The sequence below is a fragment of the Mus musculus genome, chromosome 8 (genome assembly GCF_000001635.26).
Source record: "Mus musculus strain C57BL/6J chromosome 8, GRCm38.p6 C57BL/6J".
In the NCBI taxonomy this organism is placed as follows: Eukaryota; Metazoa; Chordata; class Mammalia; order Rodentia; family Muridae; genus Mus; species Mus musculus.
This window is the reverse complement of record NC_000074.6, coordinates 76285248-76296175: the sequence shown is the minus strand read 5'-3', so window position 1 is coordinate 76296175 and position 10928 is coordinate 76285248. Positions and strand designations below refer to the sequence as shown.

At 39.5% G+C, this 10928-nt stretch overlaps 1 pseudogene; it reads right to left on the bottom strand.

Annotated features, from left to right (window-relative positions):
* On the bottom strand, nucleotides 999-2221 carry Gm7069 (predicted gene 7069; annotated as a pseudogene).

The window sequence follows — 10928 nt, the reverse complement described above, 5'->3', positions numbered from 1 at the left end:
ATTTTTGGCATTCTAAGTTCATTTACTTTGGACCACTGCTTTCTCAAACAGAACATTGAGACTTCTCAAGGTTCTTGTCATGCTTTTACATGGTTTTGCATGTTATATGCTTTTCAATTTCCCTTGATCAAGTACTTTCACTATCCAGCCATTTAATACTCTACCATTTATTACTGGCAAGGGACTCTGATTATAGTTTCTTCCATCCTTCATCAATTTCAAGTCTTCACCAGATGAATTATCTGCATCTTAACTTTAGTGTTGCCTGGAGCAAACGGGAGTAGGCAGTAGCACCATGGGTGGAAGAAGGAGATCTTTGATGATCTTTAAGTGAAGAAAGGAAAGAACACATTAAACAACAACAACAAGGAGAGGCAGAACACTTGCATAACCTCAAAATATTTAACAAAATTAGCTAATGTAAGATATTAACATTCAGCAATCCATATTAACCACCTCATTATTTTTTATAAGGTCTCTATCCTTTGTTTGGCAGATCTGCTAGTGGAGAATTTGGCCTTTCTTGTAACTCTCTTTGATCCTCAGATTTCTAAATTATTTCTTCATGAAATAAAACACTTTTACTCTGCCCTGGAGACCATGTGGATTTCACACTTCATTGTTAATTGATTAATCACTCTTAGTCTTTAATTATCTTTCACTAGAGTATTAATTGCTCCCAGCATTAAACCACCAATTCCACTGTTTTATAATTACTATTTTCCTCATTTGTTTTTCCAAAAATCCTGTTACATTATACCTGCTAGTATGCTCTTCTGCATAACAGTAGATTGCAGTCCACATTTAGGAAAGGTGAAATAAATGTTCAACTACTACTAATAGGAAAATTCCTATTGTCATTAAGCTGGGTCAGTCAGATTTAAAATCCCACTTTAACATCAGTTCCCACTCATAACTGAGAAGAGTTCTTGCACTTTTCCTTACATAGTGAGTCTCTTTTGAAGCATAGAGTTTCTTTTTTTGGGGGGAAAGGGGGAGTGCAGCAAACTTTATTGATGGTATTCAAGAGAGTAGGGAGGGCTCCCTAGGCCCCTCCTGTTATTATGGGACTCTGGGATGGAAATTGTGAGGGAGATGCTCACTGTTGGGGCAGAGTTGGGATAGGGACTCCTCAGGAACAGTGGGCCTCTTTCTTGCTCTCAGTGACCTTGCTGGGGTGGGTGGTCCAGGGTTTCTTACTCCTTGGAGGCCATGTAGGCCATGATGTCCACTGCCCTGTTACTGTAGCCATATTGATTGTCATACAAGGAAATGAGCTTCACAAAGTTGTCATTGAGAGCAATGCCAGCCCTGGTATCAAAGGTGGAAGAGTGGAAGTTGCTGTTGAAGTTACAGGAGACAATCTGGTCCTCAGTGTAGCCCAGGATGCCCTTCAATGTGTCTTCAGATGCCTGCTTCACCACATTCTAGATGTCTTCATACTTGGCAGGTTTCCACAGGTAGCACATCAGATCCACAATGGATACATTGGGGGTAGGAACAGGAAAGGCCATGACAGTGAGCTTCCCGTTCAGCTCTGGGATGACCTTGCACACAACCTTGGCAGCACCAGTGGATGCAGGGATGATGTTCTAGGCAGTTCCACAGCCATCACACCACAGCTTTCCAGAGGGGCCATCCACAGTTATCTGAGTGGCAGTGATGGCATGAGCCATGGTCATGAGCCCTTCCACAATGACAAAGTTCTCATGGATGATCTTGGCCAGAGGGGCTAAGCAATTGGTGGTGCAGGACGCATTGCTGACAATCTTGAGTGAGTTGTCATATTTCTCATAATTCACACCCATCACAAACATGGGGACACTGGCAGAAGGGGCGGAAGTGATGACCCTTTTGGCTCCATCCTTTAAGTGGGTCCTGGCCTTCTCCATGGTGGTGAAGACGCCAGTAGACTCCACGACATACTCAGCACCAGCACCATGCCATTTGATTTTAGAAGGATCTTGCTCCTGGAAGATGGTGATGGGCTTCCCATTGATGACAAGCTTCCCATTCTAAGCCTTGACTGTGCTGTTGAATTTGCCATGGGTGGAGTCATACTGGAACAAGCTGACCATGTAGTTGAGGTCAATGTAAAGGTCGTTGATGGCAACAATCTCCATTTTTCCATGTGGAGAGCAGATGGTAGCCCTGGTAACCAGGCGTCCAATATGGCCAAATCTGTTCACACCGACCTTCACCATTTTGTCTACAGGATGAGACTGGCACTGCACAAGAAGATGCAGCTGTCTCTGGAACAGGGAGGAGCAGAGAGCTGAGTTTCTTATTAAACAGCTGGATATCAAGCTCTGTGATACAATAAGTGCTTGGAGAATGAACTAAGAGGTTTCCCCCTCTTTTTGATGCTTTCCTTTTTTTTTTTTTTTGTATATTAAAAACATCACATGCCACAAATGTCTCTTGATTGCTGGACACTGAAATTGTTGTAAATGTCAGAACCTTTCGTATATGAAGCTACACAAACATAAGCTATAAAATACCAACAACACATGTGGGCCTGGTTCATATGGTGGTTGTAAATGAGTACAAGGAACTAGAGGGTTTGTATCGAGATCTCAGTTCAGTTTTACTATTGATTTAATAGATTAACCATGTAACCTTTATTTTTTTGGTAATCATCTGATCTATATTGCATAGTTGCCATGGCAACACAGTTTTATATGCTATATTTCTGAGGATCCCTCAGGTGTTTTCCTTATTCACCACATACTCATTATAATAGGTTTTCTTCATATAATCTAATTAATTAACATATGACAACAGACTGAACATAGAATATAATTATCTTCCATGACTCAGCTCAGTACAGTATTTTGTAAGAGAGGAAAAGTGTCATTTGCACTAGCGTTTCATCTGTTTCAGAAAATACAGATTTTTTAAAAAAACAAAAATATATGAACAAGTATTATGATTATTACAATTACTTTTATTATTTTGGTGTTCTTGTTTGAAACCAGAGTTTTTGCATATACTATGTCTGTACTCTACTATGGAGCTAGACCTTTGGACCTTTAAAAAATATCTAATGTAGTAAATATCAACAGGTACAAGCCACACCAAAAAAGAGATTTTTTTCTTACTCTCAATGATTGTTTATTTTGTTCTTCAATAAAAAGAATTACAAGACTTCTAATTTTGCTGAAAATTAAAAAAAGATTAATTTTCGACTTTTCACTCAAACAAAAAAACACAGAAAATCACATACTTTTTATGATAGATCTTATGATAAAATGCATGGTCATCCAAATACTAATATAAATTCTTAAAATCCAAAATTAGGATACAATCTTTCAAACAGATAAAGAGTGCAGAAATCCTAGTAATAAATTTCAAGATAAATGCTTCTGAAAACCTGTGTGCCTAACCAAAGTAGTGCCTGCAGAGGGAAAGCAGAAGAAATATTATTTGCTGGTGAAGTGCCTTCCAATCCAGCTTACTGTAAACATTTTCCTCACCATTGTTAGAAGAAATACACAACAGTGGAAGGTGTTTCTATAGACAATATGGGATGGTAATGGGAAAAGGAAAACCTGTTAGTAGAATGAATTCTGCAGAGAAGAGGTTTTCATTCATGGATGTTGGCATGAGATCATTAAAACCAAGAGTTTGCTAGGTAGTTGCTATGCATCTTTCTTAGTCCCAGATTCAGAAACCAGAAACTAACAACATTTAACTAAAACTGGACAACATTAAATCAAACTAGCCCATTATACAAAAAAAAAAAGGGATTCTAATGAGAATCATAAAATCAGAGATGGAATTATGGGCAATACTTAGCAATCCATCCTAGATTATACTTATAAAGAAAGAAAGAAAGAAAACTGGGAAACCTGTGAGAAGTCTCTGAAGGATACTAGCTGGCATAAAAGAAGGTTTTCTTTCTGTAACTTCAGAGGGAATCACATCCTCATGTTGAGGTCTAGGAATAATTATACATGGTGAAACAAAAGAGAAAAATTGGGCTGACAAGAAAACTGAATATAGTAAAAATGAGTTGAATTAAGGAAAAGATGATAAAACATTAAAATATGATCCTAAGACTAAAATCAAATCGAGAATGACACATTGCAGAAAATGAGCTTAGCAGGAAACCTCTCTATACAGAAACTAAGAACAGAGAGAGCAAAGGAAGAGAAGATGGTAGCCACAGAGGGGAGAAAAGTCAAGAGCCAAAATGTTCATCACTAGTCAGAATAAGGATACTAAAATTTAAAAAGTCAGGCTGAATGGCTATTTCCTGAGATAAAAGACTCTACAGTTAAACATGAGACGATTCTTTTAAACACAAAACAAAAAGGTAGTAATATGGATCTACACATGCACAGATTTCATGGTGTATCAAAACTAAACTAAGTTAATAATATAATTTTAAACAATGTAGTTTGTCAAACAGTTCCAGGAAAAAAGTGAAAAAAACATAGCTTAATAGAGTGTAAAAGAGAAGAAAATTTGCTAACATAATTTTTAGTTGATCAAGAAAACTTACAGAAACCACTCTCCAGACAAAGTAATCATCTATAAACCCAACTCAATACAGGTGAAGAAAACAAGAGTGGTGAAGTAATGTGGTGGGACTCCTTCATCGTCATGGACACCGAAGGACAAAGGGACTGATTTCCAAGCCCAGAGAATTTTTATAAAGAAATAGTTAACAGTTCTGTTGTATTTATATTGAAAATATATATACATTTAAAAACACCAGTTTTTAAAACGCAAAGGATTCTGCAAGCTTAAGATGCATTTTCATATTGGATATAACCCAAGGGAAGTTCAATAAATAGACAGAACTTCTAAAATCAACCAGAAAGTAGGAATAGGCCATTGAAGAAAGCAAGTGTTGAACATGTAAGAAGCAAACACAATTGGTTGAAAATCCCAGGTGGCCTTCCAAAACGAAATACAGGGAGTGAAAAACCACGTGGACAAAAGTTCAGAAATCTGGGGCTGGAGAGATGACTTAGTGATTGAGAGGCCCTGCTGCTTTTTCAGGGCACACGAACCTGGTTCCCAGAGCTTACATAGGGCAGTTCACAGATGCCTATAACTTTAACTCCGTGGAATTCTTCTGACCTACGTATGCTTTGTACATACAAATGCAAATGCTAATATGTGTACACAGCACATATACACACATGCAATGCACACAACACACTAGACACACGCGTGCACATAAAATGGCAATATGAATGAATCTGTACAAAGTGTTAAGAAGTCTGACAACAGCGGAGCAATAATATGCAGCAATAAGAGCTGTAACTCACTTTACTCAATAAGTTAAATTAGTGCAAGTGCCTTGGAGGAGAAATTACAGTTTTGGAAGATTAAAAGAACAAACATCCTATGACCTAGAAGTCTCCAAATAGATACGAATTAAAAATATGTGTGCATGTGTGCGTGCGTGCATGTGTGCATGTGTGTGTACACTTGTGTGTGTATACTTATGTGTGTGTGAGATAAATGAAAAGATTGATATATAGATAAATATAATGTCAGTACATTCATTTAATTGGCATGGTGGCATTAGATACCATATTCGGGCATTATACAATTCAGGTAAAGGAGAAGAAAATGAAATATGGGAGGAAGTATGCAAGAATCCCATATAGTATATAATATTATGTTGGGTAGTTGAGTAGGTAAATGTACATTATTTTATTCTCTTTACTACTTGATATGCCTTAAAATGCATAAATTAATTATGATATACTTATAAGTTAATAAATAAATTTAAAATAAATACACAAAATACAATACATAAGTAATATAAGAACTTGGTCATTTTGAAGGCTAGAAAATAAAAAAACTTGTCAAGTATGACTAAGACACAGTAATATTTCTTAGTAAATTTGATAGGCTAGAATATTTAATAAATTATTACAGCTAATATAGCAAACATTTGCATGGAAAAGAAACCTAACTTAAATACAAGTGACAATTGTGGCCGAAAATCCAAGCTACACTGGAAGCTGTAGGGAAGCTTGTATCTTCTCTGAGTCACTCCATAGTGTGCCAAGAGTGGTTTTCAGGCTGCACCTTGCCATGGCTGGCTACATGTTATAGGCAATATCTGGGTCTATTTTTGGGTGCAAATGAAGAAGCAGGATGTCTCTGGGCCTGCTGAACACCAATCATGAAGCACAGACTAGTGAATGATTTCCTGAAAGTGCAAAGGTACTGCCTGCATTTATCAAAGAAGACTGGGAGCATATAAACACAAAGGCGTATCTGCAAAACCAGGCAGGAACTTATCTAACATTTTAGACCAAGCAAAAGGATGAGACCCCTCTCACCTGGACCCCAGATACAGGAGGACACTGAAGGCTGAGGTAGTGATTGCCTCCAGCAACCTGTCTTCTCATCTGGTGTGTGTAGCAGGGACAGAAACCTCCTGCCTTTCCCAGGGCTTTCACCTGTGCACACTCCCTTCTGAGATGTGGTCTACCTGAGCTGCTATCTGTCCATTCATCATGCTGTCCTTCTGGAAGCTACCTTACCCTTCACCTCTGTGCTTCAACTTAACTCTGAAAGCTAGTTCGCCTCAATAGCTCTGCAGCTCTGCAACTCTTCAGCAGCTATAGAACTGGGTCCATTCTTCCTCCAGGAAGGTCTCCGTAAGCCTTTTTCATGGTGCTTTTGTTGGGATCTGAAAGTTAGTCATTGAGATTAGAATAAAAGAACCCATGTTTGCCAAGGGTCAGCTATCTAGGGAACCAGGATTACTTGGCTAATTTCAGACAACAATTTGTAGTTTATGAAGTTATTATTAATAATATTATGTCACTGTGGGAAGACTCAAGTGAGTCTACCTATGTTTCAGACGATGTATATTTTGGACAGGTGAACTGTCCTTCGGGACTTTAAAATATTCTGAAAATCTAAAGAAAGACTATTATCTGTTTATATCTTAATCACTGATGAGTGGACTTTCTTTAAGCCTATATTGCCATGAAAATAGGGGGAGCTGTGTAACTGCAGAGATATATATGCAAAAGAGAAGCCTCCATTAGAGCAGCTCAGAAGGCTTGCACATACTTCTGAGCATTCTGGATACTCAGGCTTTCTGCTTCCTCGGCAGGGAATATTCTTTTCTTCAGTTTCTATAGAGAACCAATGTTGGGAACAAAATTAAAAGGGGGCCCTGGGAGTCCTGGGGAAAAGTGGAGAGGAAAAGGGGCCTAACATCCAGCCAGAGTTCCTGTGTTCTGGGCCAGCAGACGCAGGCAGAGCTGTCGGGCGCTTTTCCATTCGGCCTGAGGTGAGCATGCCTGGGGGAAGAAAAGGGCCAGCCCCCGACTGGGGACCCTGAAGCTACCTTGCTAAAGCCCCAGGGTTGTAGGAGAGAAGGAGTAGGGGAAAAAGTTCCCAACACTGACCAGAGTGCGCAGCGGATCTTGATGGAGTAGAGACTCTCTATGGTTTAAGAGCTTTATTGTAGAAATGCAGGGGAAAGAGAGGAGAGAGAGAGAGAGAGGAGAGAGAGAGAGAGAGAGAGAGAGAGAGAGAGAGAGAGAGAGAGAGAGAGAGAGAGAGAGAGAAAGAAGTGGGGGCTGTACACCCCTTTTTATGATCTTCACTGTTGCTAGGTAACTGGGGAGGAGTTTAGCCTGAAGGTCAGAAGCTTGGGCCATTGCTTACATGACTACTGACCATGCTTCTCTTGTGGGGGCTGTGGGAGGTGGTAACTTAGGCAGAAGCCAGAGTTCCAGGAGCATATGTGAACGCCTACCGTATCATGTAGGTGAATTATGACCATCAGGGTTCAGACCTCAGCTCAACTGGAGACCAGCCTGCAATTCCCTACAAACCAAAACCATCCTTGCAGGAATCCTAATATATGGAAGTGAAGTGGAAGTTTCTGGGTATGTCAAGTGATGCGATTCTTGTGGTGCTTTGCTAAGGCAGACTTGTGTTGTATTGCTGAAGCAAGACCCATGGGAAAACAAGTGATGTTTGGAGACAGAATATATAGGACTCAACGGACAGGGACCCAGTGTTTGAATATCCAGCTTTTCATTGCTACATTGGTCTGGCATATTCATCTTTGCTGATCACTTCCTTGAAAGAAGCATGGCAGAGAACTTCTCTTGGCATCCTGGCTGGTCCTGCTTGCTCTCACTGACAAATGCCTTTTTGTTGGAGGCATGGCTGTTTCTGCTGGATCATACTACCACTGCTGATTCATGTTTTGGTGTCCTGACACAACTGAACTAGACTGCTGGTATCTTGACAAAGATTGGAATCACCCTAAAGAATTAGTTCTAAGGCCGGGCGTGGTGGCACACGCCTTTAGTTCCAGCATTCAGGAAGCAGAGCAGGCAGATTTCTGAGTGTAGGCCAGTCTGGTCTACAGGGTGAGTTCTAAGACAGCCAGGGCTACAGAGAAACCCTGTCTCAAAACAAACAAACAAACAAACAAACAAACAAAAACAAAAACAAAAACAAAAAAAAACCCAAAAACCAAAAAAAAAACAAAAAAATAAACCAAACAAACAAAAACAAAACAACAAACAAACAAACAAAAAAAGAATTAGTTTTAAACAAGCCCAGATTCAATTGTCCAATTTCTATCTTTTCTCCCCTACCATTGGGTGGTGGGCTAGAAGTGGGGGGATCAAAGCATTTGAAAACCCTTATTAAAAGTAGATTTTAAAAAAAATTAAAGCCTACATGGAAGATTTAGCTGAAAACTGGATAACTGAGTGAGATATCCTCAAACACAATCATGGACTTGCATTATCTTGGACGGCACATCACTGGGAAGACAGCCTTTGCTGCTTCCCTAAGGTCTCTTTACTGGCTTCTCTACTTTATCTCTTTTTTTCTATGTTCTGCCTTTCTCCTCTATATTATATAGAGCAAAAATAATTGTTATCACATTTTTATGAGTCTAGCTAGCAAGACTGTAGTCACAGATACCATCCACACACTTTAGTTCTCTTGAGCTATAGCAATGGCCTATCTAGATCTTCCAAGACAGTAAATTCCTCCCCAAAAGGATCCCAACAGATAGCTCCTAAGATAGTATATTTTTATCTCATAATTATTCAATAATAATAGAATAGAGTCAAGAAGGTACAAGACAAAATATGCAGAACTATATCAAATATGAAATATGACAAAGCAGGGTGGAAGGAAAAAAGATAAAAGAAGGTATTTACAATGACATGAAGAGACTATTAGCACAGTGATAATGCTAACCTGTTTTCAGTGCTATTTCAGGCTTCATAAAATTGCATCAAAATGTGAAAATCCAAAAGATTCAAAATCCCCAGCCATTCTTCTCAAATGAGCAGTCCTTCCTAACACTGAAGACATAGGTGGGGATGAAATTCCTTTTCCTAAGGTGACCCAGTGTCCTTTTCTCTGAAGTCTTCATTGTACTCTGTCCTATGTTTGACTCTTCAGTGCCATTTGCTACATTTCTTCAAATCTTTGCTTCTGCTGTGGTTGAAATTCCAGTCATTTGAGAAGTTGCCTTCTTTTGTATTGGTTATCTAAGACATCCTGTAGTGTCCCTGCCTAAAGCTAGTTGCCCATGGAAACTAGCATACATTCACAAAAATGTCTTTAATGCAGATAAAGCACAACAGTTTGGGGCAGAAACCCTGAAAGAATGGCAAAGAATGGAATCCCAGTCTCAATTCTGTCACTGTTCTCAGGACTCCTCACTGCTAATAAGCATCACACACAGGGCAAATGCAAAAGTCACATTTTCACAGATCTCTTCCCCAATGACTTGAGCTAATGTATCTACCACTATGACTCTCCTAGAAATCTTTTTACAACCATTTATAAAACCTGATTCCTCCTATAGGACCCCTTTGGCTCCTTGGGTACTTTCCCTAGCTCCTTCATTGGGGGCCCTGTGTTCCTTCCAATAGATGACTGTGAGCATCCACTTCTGTATTTGCCAGGCACTGGCAGAGCCTCACAAGAGACAGCTATATCAGGGTCCTGTCAGCTAAATCTTGCTGGTATATGCAATAGTGTCTGGGCTCAGTGGTTGTTTATGGGATGGATCCACTGGTGGGGCAGTCTCTGGATGGTCCTTCCTTCCATCTCAGCTCTGAACTTTGTCTGTGTAACTCCTTCCATGGGTATTTTGTTCCCCATTCTAAGAAGGAATGAAATATCCACACTTTGGTCTTTCTTCTTCTTGAGTTTCATGAGTTTTACAAATTGTATCTTGGGTATTCTAAGTTTCTGGGCTAATATCCACTTATCAGTGACTGTATATCATGTGTGTTCTTTTGTGTTTGGGTTACCTCACTCAGGATGATATCCTCCAGATCCATCCATTTACCTAGTAATTTCATAAATTCATTGTGTTTAATAGCTGAGTAGTTCTCAATTATATAAATGTACCACATTTTCTGTATCCATTCCTCTGTTGAGGGACATCTGGGTTTTTTCCAGCTTCTGGATATTATAAATAAGGCTGCTATGAACATAGTGGAGCATGTGTCCTTATTACAAGTTAAACTAACCAGTATCCCCAGAGCTTGTGTTTCTAGTTGCATATGTAGCAGAGGATGGCCTAGTTGGCAATCAATGGGAGGAGAGGCCCTTGGTCTTGTGAAGATTATATGCCCCAGTACAGGGGAATGCCAGGGCCAAGAAGCAGGAGTGGGTAGGTTGGGGAGCAGGGCGGGGGCAGGGGGAGGGTATAGGGGACTTTCAGGATAGTATTTGAAATGTAAATGAAGAAAATATCTAATTAAAAAAACACAGGAAAACAAATACAAAAACAAAAAAACAACCCTGATTCCCTGTAACTCAAGCTCCAAGAGGCCAAGCCATGCTTCTCTTGCTTATTCTGATGTTTCAGAAATACAGGAAGTGCTTGGTGAATACATGGGTCGATAAACTGGTGCGCATCATTTCACATGGTGATTTTCTGTATCATC